Below are 9,898 nucleotides of genomic sequence, written 5' to 3'. Positions count from 1 at the left end.
TTTATTTTCCCACGTGACCCTGACTTGGGTCAAGTTGACAAAAAAATTAGTCAGCATGGATCTATCCATGAATAAAAAACAAACACTCTAGCTCTGAGGGCGTGTACACCAGCGGGGAGGGGTGGACAGGGGCGAGACCACACTTCTGTGTGACACAGACACACATGGCCTCGTGTGCACAAGGAAACCGACCGTTCTTGGCGCCATGGCTCGTCCTTACAGAACACATCACACAGGCACCAGCTAGCCTTCCCTTACACCATAGATAAGAGTCTAGTTTCAGTTTGTTGGAAAGTAATAAATACTGGGAAAAGGGAGAAAAGGGGGGGCAGGGTGAGGATGAGTCACATTGGGCTAGTTTTTGAGGAGGAGAAGGGGTATGAGAGCAAACACATTAAAAAAAATCATGTCTGTATGTGTGTGTATGTGTGTTGTGTATGTGTGTATATGTGTGTGCATGTGAATGTGTGTATATATGTGTATGTGTGCATGTGTGTGTGTATGTATGTGTATGTGTGTGTGTGCATATGTGCACATATGTGTGTGTATGCATATCATAGCATGTATGTGAAGGTCAGAGGACAACTTGCAGGAGTTGGTTCTTTCCTTCCACCATGTGAATTCTGGGAATTGAACTCAGGTCATCATGCTTGGCTGCAAGCACCTTAACCCACTGAGCCAGTGACAGCTTTGAGTAGAGGATTTGTGATGGTTGATGCTGACTGTCCACTTGACAGCATCTGGCATCACCTAGGAGACAAGCCTCCATCCCGGATGCCTGGGAAGGACTGTCTCCATAGGTTCACCACGGTGGGAAGACAAACCTTAAAAGAGAGCAGTGCCGTTCCCTGGGCGGGGTCCTAGACCACATAAAAAGGGGAAGGCAAGCTGGGCACCAGCATCTGTCTCTCTCTGCTTCCTGACTGCAGGTGCAATGTGACCAGCTGCCTCAAACTCCTGCCTCAGTGACGTCCTCACCATGATGGGCTGCAACTAAGTCGGAATAGACCCTCCACCCTTCAGCTGCTTCTGTCTGGTATTTTACCACCCCAAGAAAAGTAACCAAGGCAACGGGTGATCATTAAATGGTCCAGGGCTAAAACCAACAGAATCTGGCAAACATCCAGCCACATGGCCTACTAGCCCCAGAGGAAGATAGACAGATCGAAACCTCCTGGTCCGGACGAAAGCCCTGACGCCCGTCTTGCCACAGTTGTCCCATTCCAAGGCCGAGGTCTCTCTGGAGGTGTGGGGAAGAGTTCAAACCGGAGCTGAAGGGTGAGCACGAGCCCAGGACGTGACAACAAGTAGAACCCACCTAGGCAGACTCAATAATTCACACGGCTCCTTTAAATATTTACATCCCTGGCTGTTTAAAATATAGCACGATGTCTTTGCATGGGTGTTTGTAGTTTGATCACAGAGCCAAAGACAGCTGATGAGTGATGGGGGCGGAGGGCGTGGCCAGGCTGGGGCCCTTGGGGGCCATGCACAGTAGCTGTTTCATTAGAGGAAGAAGCTTCCTGCCAACATTCATCATCACCTCGGGCTGTGGACCACGAGTGGGCATGTGTGCAGTGCATCACCCACTCTCCATCCATCCCCTCTCTCCCTCCCTCATCCATTCATTTTCTCATTAGTCTTGCTGACTCTGGAGCCAGACATCCCAGTTTCACATCCTGGCTCCATCCCGGGGGCCTGGCTGTGTGACCTGGAGTCTGAACTGTAACCTCTCTGGTTCTCAGTGCCTTCTGTAACACAAAGAAATAAGCAGGCGTAACGAACACAGTGTCTGGAACTGGGTTGGCTGCGTCTAGGGGCAGGGGTGGGCTCAGTGACTACTGTTGCTAAGACAGTAGGTCGCATCATCCTCCATCCTTTCCCTAAGGAAATATTTACTGAATGCCAATGACGTACTAAGTGCCTGCAGAGTGCAGAGGGAACTGAAGGAAGACATGCTGCCTCAGAGAACCTTCACGGGGACCCTGGTCTGTTAAGTAAAAGTCAACAAGGTGAGTTGACATTGCCTCAGGGCTTGGAGGAAAGCAGTCAACCAGGAGGGGCATGGAGTCCCTGGACCGGGGAGGGTGTCTCAGCAGGGGTCAGTGAGATCCTGTCTGAAGTGTGACCTTTAATTTGAAGTTTGCAGTATGAAAAGGAGCCCAGGACAGAGAGCACACATGGGCAAGGGCTCTGAAGTGGGTGTAGCCGTGTGTTAGGTGTGTCTGAAGAGAAAGATGGACAGGATTCAAGGCCTTCGGTGGAGCCAGCCATTCGGGGGACTGCAGGGTTTCGGGGATGTGGCAGACTCTCAGAAAAGTGCACAATGGCCCGAGATGGGTTCCCAGCTGGAATCAGTAAGACCAGAGTATGAAGTGAGGTTTGCCTGACTTCCTAGCCTGTGCCCTCAGCAAACGCATGGGACCACCCCCAAGGAGGAGCACAGACCTCATAACTTGGGTAAGTTCAGAGTGGGTCAGAGGCAACCGTGAGAGCCTGGCAGACACTCAGTGCCACCTTTCCCAAATGCTGCCAAGGAGTCATGCACCAGAAGCATGCCACTGAAGTACAAAGTGTCCTCTGCATTGCAGCCCATCCTAGCAATTCCCGTCTCTTCCTGGAGACAGGTGGTTTAGAAGCAACCCCGACACTGACATTTTTACAGCTTCCCAGATGACAGGTGACATCACTTTATAAGCCTCATCTCGTCACGCCCCCGCAAGCCTTAGGAGGCAGCTGCGGTGATGGTGCCTGTTCTGCGGACAACAAGGCAGATGCTCAGAGAAGTTAAACAGCCTGACCAAAGTTGCACAGCATGGAAGTAGAGGAGTCTGAGCTTGCCCACTCCAGCCTTGGCCCAGATGGAGCTGGAAAATGGAACACCTGGGACACAAAGGAAAGAAATCACAGGGTGAGAGCTGCAGATGGGGCGTGGGGGGGGGGGGCTTGTTCCTTGCAGGCATGGGGAACTCCTACTGGAAGAGGCTCCAGGCACAGAAGGGTCCCTCTGGACTGCCATCTTTCTGTGCCCAATCACTTGTCCCCGACATCAGAAGCGTTTGGATTTGAACTCACAGTTGATCAACTCCCAGCCTGGCGCCCAGCCTGCTGGGGCCCTAATGTAGGAACCTTCCCTTACACAGGGTCCCATGTCACACAAGGCAGATCAGCAGTTAGAGAGATGGCTGGGTGAAGCGCTGGCCAGGCAAGCCGGAGGACCTGGGTTCTGTTGGTCTGCCTTTGATCCCCGTGTGGGCATGGTGTGCGCGCGGTGTGTGCGCTTGCAGTCCCAACCAATCACAATGCAGGCCGGCCCCTGGGGCTTGCTGGCCAGCAAGGCTAGCATAATTGGTGAGCTCCAGACTAATGAGCAGCACTGGGCAGACACAAAACAAAACAGAGAGCAGCCACAGAAAACCTAGATGATGACTCCTGAGGAACGACACGCTGATTCCTGGCTTCTGCATGCATGTACACACACACACACACACACACACACACACACACACACACACACACGCATGCACATGCACACAAACACACACAGTATTTATTGCCCCGTATTGCATTTTACAAACCAGCAAGCTAAGAGGAGGACTGCCTGCCTTTTCTCTGCTCATCCCAATATCCTCTTTCTTCCTGGGGTCCCCTAACCACCATGCCCTGCCTGGGGCTGTAATTAATGGAGCCTGGGGGATGCTCATCTTTAGTCCTGCGATCCGTCTTTTCTTTCATTCACCGGTTCAGTATCTCCCCAGCACCAGGCTATCTCCTGCAAGCAGGAGCATCTTCTCTTGGGTAGCCAGGCATCGCACAGTGAGGAGAAGAGGACCTGAATTCGTGTTGATTTTCTCTTCCCTTAATGTAAAACAGGATTGCCTTCATTTCCGATTTCGTGGGTTTATCTTACATGGCCAAAGCCCCGGTTATCTCTGCTCCACTAAGTCTTGAGATTGGTTTGGAGCGTGAACATATATTCTCAGAAACTATTAAAAGTGCTTTAATTGGCTGTCCGGGGGTGCCCTCCACTCTGCTTTCCAAATGCACCGTCTTTCTTTGTCTTTCTTAAGATCCGGGGGCTGGCGGCCAGGGTCTGGGGATCTGGGTGTATTTCTTTGTCTCTGGACTGGGAAGCACAGGCTCTGTGCAGCAGATCCACGTCTGCTCATGGCTGCACATCCAAATTCTCCTCCAGACCTCCACAGGAGCATCCAAGGAGGCTTCTGGTAAAAGCATGCTAACTTAGAAAATGGGGAGAGAGCATGGTAAAGATGGCTCAGTCAGTAAGGTGTTTGCCACCTAAGTGTGAGGACCTGGGTTCGGATCCCCAGCTCCCACGTCAAAAACTAACAAGCCAGGGTGGTACTGCCTGCCTGTCACCCCAGGCAGAGAGAAGAGGACCCCTGGGCTGCAGCCAGGCTAGCCAAATCAATGATATCCAACAAGAAATGGATGGAGAGGGACTGAAGAAGACACTTGGCATCAGTTTCTGGCTTCCACATACTACACACATGTGGACACACGGGAACAAAACAAAACCCCTGATTGGAAAGTGAAAACATGACAGCAATGTGAGTGTTGAAAGGGGACTTCAGAGAGAAAGGCAGAGCCACCTGGGGGTGTGAAACACAGTCGAAAGGTCTCCATGGTGTCAGGGTGACCTAACCTGGGGATGGCCATTGTGCACTGGTGAGACTCCCCTCTTGTGGCAATAATGGGGCCTGGTTCACATTGAGACTCTTCCAGCTTGGAGTATTGAGATCTTGAGAGAGTCACAAAGCCCCCTGGGGCCCGTCTCTTGTCAGATTCTTGGACAGCTGAGTGAGAAGGTTTGGGAATACATGTGGCACTATACAGGGAGCTGGCACTGGTCCACTGCCGTGTGTAAATCCATCCCACCTGCTACACAGTACATGGTTTTGTTTGCACTCTTGTAAAAAAAAATTCAAGAGGGTTCAAAGAAATGAGTGCTTCCTTGAGTCTCTCTGGAGTTACTTCTAGAAATTCCTACACCTTGATGAAGTGGCTGGTACATACAGTGGTAGATACAGAACATAATTCGTGACCAACTATGAGAATCTATGATTTGTGCATGAGAGAGAGGAGGCGTGAGTGTGTGAGTTCTCTCACAGCCACAGTGCTGAGGGGAAAGATCACAATCAAATAAAACCAATCAACACAGTTAAGAAAATAAAACACCAAACCAAAACCAGAAAATAAATAGAATTTTTCAAATTAATTTTTGTCCTTTTCCTTTCCAACCAGGTCACCAGATTTAAAAATGGGTGACCACTTAAACTGGAATTTTAATTTATAAAATTACACCTTGGGGATGGAGAGTTGATTCCATGGTTAAGATGGCTTTCTGCTCCTCTAGAGGACCCAAGTTCGGTTCTCAGCACACACCTTAGATAGCTCACAACTGCCTGTAATTCCAGCTCCTGGGGATCTGGCGCCCTTTTTTGAACTCTGCTTGTACCTGCATTCACACATACACAGGCGCGCACACACACACACTTTAAAAACAATAAAAGTAAAACTTTAAAATGGCATCATTCTATAATAGAAATATATCTCAAATACTATATAATCAAATATTACGTGGGCCTTATTTATATACAAGCATTATTCATACACCAATTTAAAAAATTAATTCGCTAGTCAACCATTCTAAACAATTTGTCCTTAATTCTATATAGTTAAGATGCTACAAGAAGCCTCAGAAATCCCCGGTGTTTTGTTCAGTTTTGGTTCCTTTTGGGGGAGCAATAAAGTAAGACTCTATAACCTGAGCTCTGACCACATAGTTCCTTAAGTTCATACTCTTCATCTGAGTGCGTGCTGGGCCACTCCCGGGGATCCCATACCCTGTCCCCACCCATCGCCACTGCTGTTTGGGCAGGTCCCTTAGACGCATGTGCCCAGCTGAGGTTAGTAGCTGGGCAGATTGCCTTAGTTCATATTTTCATTAGCCAAGTCCTCTCAAGCCAAGTTGAACATAACCACCTCCCTATCTACAGGGACACATTCCAGAGCCCAGAGTGGAATCCTAAATCCTGTATCATCCTTAATTCTATCTACAATGTGTTTTTCTTTTTTCATCAAGCTCTAAGAGAGTGAGGGGAGGGTAGCGTATACTACGTGGATACAATGTGTGAAGAGATGACTGTGGTCCAGATGGAGTGGAGGTGGTGGGAGACTTTATCAGGACACTCAGAACAGCACATGATTTTAATAGTTCATTCTAGAACTTCTCATTCTGTATTTCCAGGCCCTGGCCGGCCTGAGGCAACAGGAAGAGAAGCACAGGTGAGGACAGTTCTCTATTGGCTGCTGTCTTTTGGCGTGTCCTCACATCTACCCAGGGCATTGACCACACCTCTTTCCCTCCTAGAGGAGCCTGGTCTGGTTTAGGGTGATGTCCCTATCCTTCAGCACTGGCTCTTCTACATTCTGACAGGACCTGAGTGCTGTCTTGAAGGGGTTGGGGGTGGGGTGTGTGATGGCAGAGACAGAGAGAGCTTGAAGGAAGGGGAAGACTTAAAAACTTGGAGGGTGAGGAGAGGTGGAGGGGCCTGATTGTTCGGGCTCTGTGCATACAGGGACGTGTCCTCTGAGCGCATGTTACCTCATGGAGCCCTGTGTCCTAGCTCTGGAGGTCGAGAAGAAGACATGCTGGGAAGCTTCAGCAAGCATGGGCTGACGTGGTCCATCTGTCTTCAGCATTGTGTTTCCCCTCCCCGCCTCACCAGGAAGCAGACTCCCTACCACAGCCTTGGAAGTTCAGCTGGACCAATGTTATGAACCAGGGTCTGGACCACCATTTAGACATTTTGAGGGTCTCATGCCTAGGGCTGCACCATCCATCTTTGCTCTGGGTGTTCAAGGAGACAACCAGAAAGCCAATTTCAGCCTGGGAAAGGCCAGTTGCTCTTCAAACTGTTCCCAGCTTTCATGCTACTAAGTCCTCTCAGCAGTCCCAAGGTTAGATCACAATGCCTTGTTGCAACTAGGGGGCTAGTTGCCAGGGCACTGGGCTCTTTGTCTCCAGGTCCTGGAGCGCTCTGTCCCTCGTTCTCCCTCCCTCCCTCCCTCCACACAGAATCCCAGTATCCACAGGGCCTCCTGCACTAAGCATTGCGGCACTGAGCTGCATCTCTAACTCTTACTGCATTTTATTTTCAGTGCCTCACTCGGTTGCCTAGACTGACCTTGGACTTACTCTATACCCCACTCTGGACTTGAACTTGCAGTCCTCTTGCCTCAACCTCTTCAGTCACTGAGTCTGACAGGCAGTGCCCTCAGACCTGTACAGACCTGGTATCCTCATGTCTGGGCCCAGGGGAAAGATGGTTCTGGAGAATTTTGACTCTAAGTGCAGCCCCTTGACTGCCATGGGTCTGACGAAGGCCATCTCATCATCACTTGGACTCATCCAAGTCTGAGGTCAGACTCAGAATTTCCATTCTCTTCACCCCCACTTTCGTTTAGAAATGGAGAGTGATGACACCCACCCCACCCCACCCCACCCCCGCTGCCACCACCCCCAGCGTGGCCACTGGGTGAACTCAGGTTTGCCACAAAACCTGTCCCGGCTCCCACTTAAGTGCCCTCCTCCCTCCCCTCCAGCAGCTGCAGTCTCTTCCCTGAGTAGCATCTTCTTTATTTCCTCTCCATGACTGCAGCTGATCTCCCTGCAAATATACTTCACTGCTATTAAAAGAAGCCCTAAACACTAAACACATTGTATATCGTCTTTGAAGGCAAATGGCCTCAGACTCCTGCAAGGATAAAGCTTGCCAATAGAGTGATGGACCCCAGTGACAGCCACTGCTGGGGAGACACCCTGCACAGCCTCAGACCCCTTCCCTGGGGTGCAGGAGAGCCCGAAGAGAGCAAGAAGGAGACAGAGGAGATGATGTCTGACCCAGAGGGAGCCCCACCTCTGACCTGCGACACCCCGGGTGATGCCCAGAGGAGAAAAGAAGAAATAGAGGGCTGGCAGTCTCCACCAGGATTCTACTTGGGGTTTCTGGTAGGCACTGATCTCCCAAGAGCCCTGGGGTTCCTCTCAAGATGGAGAAAATAACTCTTCATGCACCCAAAGGCTCAGGGAAGAACTGGGACTAGGGGACAGTTCAGTGGCTCATGTTGGATTCTCAACACTCGAGATGCTAGCCTGGACTATATAGTGATTACCAGGCCATCCTAAGCAACATGCAAGACCCTGCTTCAACCTGCTCTCCCTGCGCCCCCCCCCCCAAATTGGAATGTTTGGGGTTACATATTCACAATTGCCTGTCCCCTTCCTATGACCCTGCTTGGGATAAGTAGTCACACTGGCTGACACAGCCATGAGTCCAGAGCTCTGAGAGACCAGAGTGGGTAGAAACTGCCCACGGAGGGCCTGATATGATGGAGAGGGAAGCTCAAAGCTCAGACAGCTTCTGATCTGATGGGGGAAACCAGCACATGGGCTGAGAAGGTGGTGGAGGCTCCCTGAGCTCCTAGTGGCTGGGAGCTCCAGGCCAGGGACAGAGCTCCATGTCTGGTTCTGAGAACCTGCACAGTGCAGTAGAGGAGGGGGGGACCTCAAGCCTGGGAGGAGCCTCTTCCCCATCCTCCATGTCTGCTTTGTGTCACCACTCAGGTTTGCAGAAGAGGGCGTTGCAATACATGCTAGTCCTCTGACACCACCTCTAGGGTGGCTTCCAGGATTTTGCTTGCAGCAGGTCTCAATCCTCCAGCTACCTTTGGTCTGACTGCATGCATCTCTCCCACTGCTATTTGGACTCATCCATCTGTCCCTGTTTACCAGCTCTAGTAGTGTATGGGCGGTCCTCACCTTCTAGAATGTGCCTGTCTCTCGTGGTGGGCAGGCTCCTGGCTTTTGCAGCTTCCTGTCTCCGCTCCTCACATGGTACCTCGCCACATGTGCGTGCTACACTGGCTGAGCACATGCTCCATGCCTCTGCTTCCCCATCACAACTGAAATTCTTGTCGCCTCTTAGGTCCCAGTCCCCTGCCTAAAGCATTCTCCCTGACTTCTCCCACATCCTTCATCCTCCTGCCCATTTGGCAACAACCATTACACCTCTATTCAATAAATGACACCTGGAATGGTTGACTCTCTGCCCGCTCATCCTGAGGCTCCCCTGGGCAAGGAAATGTGTCTCTGTTGTTTACAGCCCTGCCCCGAGGCTCAGCACAACAGTGCTGGGAAAAGCCTCCAGGGAACTTTTGCCATTTGTCTGATGGCCCAGAGGCTCCTCCAAGCAAGCACTCAGCCAAAGCCCTCTGGCCTTTCCCTGCTTTAGAAGCAAATATGGACGTCATGGGTTCCCAGCAAGCTCGCTCCTAGGACTCTGTTTGGTCTAGGTCCCAGAAAACACACTGGAAATGTCTCTTTCCTTCTTCAAATTGAACCAGCCACTTCACACCAACCAGCCTGGGAAAAGTTAGAGAGCTGGATGGTGCCACAGGTTAAGAGCAATGTGGGGACACCAGCATTCTGCAAACCAGGCACTAGAGAAAAGAAAACCCTGCATGGAACGCTCTCTCACCCCACCAGCCCATTTCTGATAGACTCGAGAAAGTCCTGGCATAGGTCCCCGGGGACACCCAAGTGGTGAGGGTCACTTGATATCCACTAGAGGAGGATCAGACTCTAGAAATATCTGCAGCAGAGGAACTGGAGATTTATGGAGCACGGCAGGTAGATCCCAAAACACAACATTAAGTGAAAAAAATTAAGGCACACAATGAGATCTATAGCCCAATACAATTTATGTAAATTAAAACGCATCCGCACGATAAGCAACAGCATATATTTCACCAGAAGCATCCCTGTCTGGGGATATAGATCGGGGATGTTAGAAAGAGATGGGGTGGGGTGGGC

The 9,898-nt window shown here is 50.7% G+C and overlaps 2 long non-coding RNA genes across 3 annotated transcripts; one reads left to right on the top strand and one right to left on the bottom strand.

Annotated features, from left to right (window-relative positions):
* Window positions 1–928: 928 nt before the first annotated feature.
* Window positions 929–4,042, top strand: LOC121827430 (uncharacterized). 2 transcript variants are annotated; one of them, XR_006069722.2, is made up of 4 exons: window positions 929–1,278; window positions 1,889–2,012; window positions 2,666–2,911; window positions 3,748–4,042. It is a non-coding gene; the product is annotated as an uncharacterized LOC121827430 (long non-coding RNA). The 2 variants fall into 2 exon arrangements; XR_013049421.1 differs by having other exon boundaries at window positions 2,143–2,911.
* Window positions 3,985–6,969, bottom strand: LOC143272038 (uncharacterized). The gene is made up of 2 exons (XR_013049422.1): window positions 6,629–6,969; window positions 3,985–4,237 (listed from the first exon to the last, which is right to left on the bottom strand). It is a non-coding gene; the product is annotated as an uncharacterized LOC143272038 (long non-coding RNA).
* Window positions 6,970–9,898: the final 2,929 nt, after the last annotated feature.

Source organism: Peromyscus maniculatus, chromosome 2, assembly GCF_049852395.1.
Source record: "Peromyscus maniculatus bairdii isolate BWxNUB_F1_BW_parent chromosome 2, HU_Pman_BW_mat_3.1, whole genome shotgun sequence".
NCBI classification, from domain to species: domain Eukaryota; kingdom Metazoa; phylum Chordata; class Mammalia; order Rodentia; family Cricetidae; genus Peromyscus; species Peromyscus maniculatus.
Note: the sequence above shows the minus strand (reverse complement) of the source record. Positions and strands in the feature narration are given on the sequence as shown.